Source organism: Rhagoletis zephyria, unplaced genomic scaffold (genome assembly GCF_001687245.7).
Source record: "Rhagoletis zephyria isolate East Lansing unplaced genomic scaffold, Rhagoletis_zephyria_1.1 Rzeph_scaffold_00034, whole genome shotgun sequence".
In the NCBI taxonomy this organism is placed as follows: domain Eukaryota; kingdom Metazoa; phylum Arthropoda; class Insecta; order Diptera; family Tephritidae; genus Rhagoletis; species Rhagoletis zephyria.
Window position 1 is genome coordinate 531,442 of NW_016157118.1, and position 5,344 is coordinate 536,785.

General features: G+C 32.2%; 1 protein-coding gene across 6 annotated transcripts in view; it reads left to right on the forward strand.

Moving 5' to 3' along the window:
• The window catches only part of LOC108364849 (neural-cadherin-like), a 539,754-nt gene that overhangs the window by 306,167 nt on the left and 228,243 nt on the right, over positions 1 to 5,344 (forward strand). The gene's annotated exons all lie outside the window — the stretch shown is intronic.

Here is a 5,344-nt window from a genome sequence, read left to right on the forward strand (position 1 = left end):
ACGAATTCCACTTTCGATCTTCGATCTTCGATAGCCAGCGAAGATCGAAAATCGAATGCAGCTCATAATAAGGGCCAAATTCTATGGGACTGAGAAATATTATTTTCTACTTTTTAGTCCATTTATAAAAGCGTTGTATATTAAAAAGTTTTTTTTATATTATTTATTTTCTACTTTTTAGTCCTGTCAGAATAAAAGTTTGCAATAGATATTAAAATAATTCAACGATATTAATAGAAAGGTGCACACAAATGCATTTACATATGTATGTACATACAAACGAGCACCAATTAATTTTATTTAAAGAAATGGCGTGTCGTCTATTTCCACTGTAGCAAACGTAGTACATAGGGCGACATCTAGATGTCATCTACCTCGCCCTATGCACTACAGCTGTCGCCCTATGCACTATGCTTTTTTATAGGAACTTTTCAAAGCTTTGCTTTGGTGTCGGACACACAACATTGAAAGTTTCTGGATCCACAACATTGAAAGGTTCTGGACGCACAACATTGCAAGTTGATAAAAGCGTTGTAAAATGAAAATAGTGGAAAAAATCAAACGATAATTTACAAGGCGAACTTAGCACAGTGCGTAGGCAACTGGCTGAGTCAGTGGGATCGTCGGTTCGAATCCTACTGAAAGAAGTCTGATGAGGAAATGTGGTGATTTCCGAAATAGCTATCACTTCTACCATTTTTTCAAATTATTGTTGCTTTTCCACAATAAGTTTTTCATTAAAAACGGCCCGAAGCTCAATAAAAATTGTTGAATAAAAATATAAAATAAAAAAAAAATATTGTTTGGAATCTCTTGGAGTGGGGACCGAACCTGGGTGCTATTGCGTTTACTACTTCAACAACAAAACAAAACTTAGAACCTTATTTTACCATTTTAGAACCGCGTTCTCCTCATTTTAAAGTTAAAATTCTGTTTTTGCCATAAAATGCATTTTAAGTTGACTATGACAGAGTTAAAATGGTGATTACAATAAAACACAATTTTAATCGTTAAAACCTTTTTCTAACTTCTCTATGACTAGGGCCAGTTATTTTAAGAAGTCTCTTACAAAAGCTGCGATAGAAATTTAATATTAAACTCATATGACTTATATGTATATACATATTAATTTTCCACATGTTTAATGGAATATATTTACCACATAGTATAATTAATATTGTATTAGTTGCACACTAAAAACAAATGTTATGCGGTTGTGTCTCGTTTTATGTTATTTAATAATAAAATCGTGAATTGTCTGAAAAAATAACCTTCCATTTTTATCCAGGGAAAAAGCTTATATATAGCCGTTTCTAGCCGATTTTTTTGCTCGTCTAGCCGGTCTTCTCGAAAAATTCTGCCACTTCACTATTGTAAGTTGCACTTCAGGAGCAAAGTAGCCAACTCATTTTTGAGAATTCCCCGATTTCGACAATGAAATTCCCCGATTTTGCCCGAAATTTCGTAAAATTCCCCACACATCTCCAGATATCATCCAGATCCTTATTTACACAAAAAATCTATATATATATATGTATATAATACACGAAGGCATTTTTTTGTTCAGCATAAAAGATCTGCACCGTTCGTTCGATTTTCAAAAATGGCAATTAAATTAAAATTTTTCAATAATCAATACCATCAAGTCCGTACCGTTCGTTCGATTTTCAAAAGTGAGGTGTGAAATTAAAGGGCTCGGGCTGTAGATGTGCAATAAGGATTTATTTTTTTGAAACGAGTTGCCACCTTTTAAAAACTTATCTATGTTCAAATTATTAAAAAAAAAAATGTATCGATTATTAAAAACAGGTATTAATCGAAAGGGTTTGGAAAAGCTTTGTTTTTTAACTTAACTATAGGAGGGTTGCTACCTGTTTAAAAATAAAATTCAATTTGAATTAAGGTAAATAGGTAAGAGAAGTATGGTTTTAAGAAGGTAATAGTTTGAAAATATTTTGAACAAGGTTGCCACCTGCTTGAAATGGCGAATTTAATTAACTTATACACAAATTATATGAAACATCAAAATATTAATGTCAAACGAAAGTGTGTTAAGAAATCTTATTTTCAACGCTAAGACTATTTTTGAGGTGATGAAAAAGGGTTACCACCTATTTAAATAGTTGTATTCAAAGTATTTATTAAGTTAAATTAATTATTAAAATTTGGGTATCTATCTAAGGGGGTTTCAAAAATCTTTACTTCTGAACCATATTTAGTGGAGTTGCCACATGTTTAAAAAATCAAGCTCAACCTAATTTGTCACTTAAATAAAATATGTGTCGCAATATTAGACAAAGAAGCCTTAACAAGAGTTTAGCTTGAATATACTTTTCGAGAGGGCTACCATTTGTTTGAAAGGTTTAATTTAATCAACTAACGCAAAACTTATGTGAATTATGTGAATACGGGAGTCAAACGAAAGAGTGTTAAGAAATATTTAGTCTGAACAATTGGAACGTTTGAGAAGGGCTGCCACGTGTTTAAAAAGTTACTTTCAAATTATTCATTAAGTTTCGTATCAAACGAAATGGGTTTGAAAACTCTTTATTTCTGACCTTCATTTAGGAGGGTTGCAACGTGTTTGAACAATCAAATTCAAATTAGTTCATCTGCTATTGAAACACACGTATATCACAATGTTAGGCGAAAGGGATTTAAGAAGATTTTAGTTTGAAATAACTTTTGAAAAGGACCTCCACCTTTAGTGGTGATTTGAAATTTGATGAAATTATAAACCTGCACTATGCGAAACCTCTCTTCACTAAAAACGGCTAGATGGATTTAAGTGTATTCATAAGCCAAACCAAACTTGTATAAAGTTAGTTAACAAATAAAGTATAAAAAAGGTTTATATCGCACACCGTCTTCAAAAGAGTCACAACTCAAAGTTTAGCACTTTTGAAATTATGCGCTAAATATGTACACAGAGCTTTTATTTACCTTTCAGAAAAAGCTGGAGCAAATTTTTGTTATAATTTGTTAAAAAAAACCTAAGGTAAAGTCGCTCTTGCCCATATGATTATCATGCGCTTAGAAATAGTTTTTCGCATTTTCTGGCAAACGTATTATTTTGAGTTGTGACTCGGTGTGCGATATAATATTTACATATTTTCATAGAGTGGTCGGCAAAATTTTAGTCGCACCAAATTTTGCCAAGTTTTCACAACTAGTTTTTTTTTGGTTATATAATTTTAGTAATTTTTTATAAATATATAGTTCACTCTTTAACGAAAAGTGTATAAATCCAAGTTTCATACTTTTTACAATATTTATAATAAATCAACATTCGTAAAAAGGTCGACCTCTTAAATAGATTTTGTAGCAAGGTTTTGAGTATGCAGTTTAGAAACTCACTCAATTCTAGTGCAAGTTTCAAGTGGGTCAAAATTTTCTTTTTAGATTTTTTTTGCCGAAGCTGTTGCGGTTTTCTTCCTTTTAAAAATAACTTGTGGTTATTCGTTATATGAAAGCAAATGCGACAAAGAAATTTCTAAAAAATCAACGGTAATTTTTAGCCGTTTGAAACTTTGTTGTACTAGAATTGATCGAACTGGAATTCCCCACAAAAAAATGTGCATTCCCCGATTCCCCTCGCAAACTGAAATCCCCCGCAAATCGGGAATTCTCCACGAGTTGGCTTCCCTGTTCAAGAGTCCCATACACATATACACATACATATTCGTATCGTACTGATATTGAGGCATATGCGTTTTATTTTATTTAAGTTGTTCGCTATGTGTGTACGTCCGACTGCGTTCACCTTGTCCAGTTGTGGGTTTAAACAACCCGGCATTTGTTGAGTCTTGCACATCGGTGCACAATGGGCCATGAGCGGAAAAAATTTTATTTGTGCTAATTGTATTTGCTAGTTATTTATATTAATTATTTATACTACACCCTTTGGGTGATCCGGTTTTACAAGATTTGGCAGCAAATAAAAATTCAAGTTTGAAAGCTAAGCCAATAAATCACGGGACTGAATACATATTTATGTAATTACATTAGGGTGATTGAAAAATATTGATTTTCAAGAATTCCATACCATTTCCACGAAAAGTTGTTTTTTCATAAAATACATGGAAAACTTTGAGCGCTTTGAGCGACCTCTAAATATTTTTTGTTTTCAAAATAAAAAATGTGAGTCTATTTTTTTCGATATAGAATAATCCTAGGGGGTGAGAGCATTAAAATTCCGACTTTACTTATTTTGGACCACTCTAATGTACATACAGTAACGAACAAAAGTATTGGCACAGAATTTTGCGCAATATATGCAAATTTTTTTATTTTAGTTTAATTTCGCTAATTTTATATAAAAATATAGTTAATACTACAACAAAAATCATAACAATAAAATGTCTAAACTCAGGAACATTCAAAAAATTTCCATACCAATTTGTAACTTTCTAATGACGAAAAAAGCTATAGTCAAAATATCAATAAATAAAATGTCATATGCCTTCTTTGATAAAAATGAAGTGTTCTGTTAGAATCATGCTCGTTTCAGAGCTCTGTCACAAATATAATTTTTTTATACACATACATAAATACATATCGACGGTTGAGGGGAAGATCGACCTATCTCGGCAGCCAGTTCGAAAACGCCCTTTCTGAGAAAACTTTCAAGAATGCCCTATTTCAGAATTCGGTTCAAAAACGCCCTATATCAACATATTTTCATTTGAGATGGGGCGTTCTTTAACCAAATTCTGGGATACGGCCTTTTTTGATCCAATTCTGAAATAGGATGGTGTTCAACGTTTTTTGAAAAAAAATCTGAGAGGGCTTTTTCGAACTGGCTTCCAAAATATCTAGGTCGGTCTTCCACTCAGCCGTCGTTATATACATATATGTACATATGTGCATATATTATAAAATCTCACGAGTTGTTACATTTGTCGACAAAAACGTTATTTTGGTCGAAAATGGTGGTTCACCTATCATTACGGTGACCATATTAACCAAAATAACAAAGGTCGACAAAAACGTTATATTGGTCGAAAATGGTGGTTCACCTATCTTTACGGTGACCATAGTAACCAAAATAAAAAAGGACATTTTTTCAAAATGATTTGGGAATACGTACATACAACTTGTATGATAAAAGTACTTTACCCATATCGTAATTTAAATCAAAATTTTGCCAGTTAATTATATTATTTAATTGTACAAGTTCCCTTGTTGTAGCGAAAAATGAAGCCAAATCCTTTTAAAGGACTTCGCCACCCTTTGCCACTAAAATGCGTTTACCATAATTCATAATGCACGACGAAGCCAGCACACAGTGGTTAAAAATTGGAATTTAATGTTCATAATTCACCGGAGCCTTAATTGTTCAATT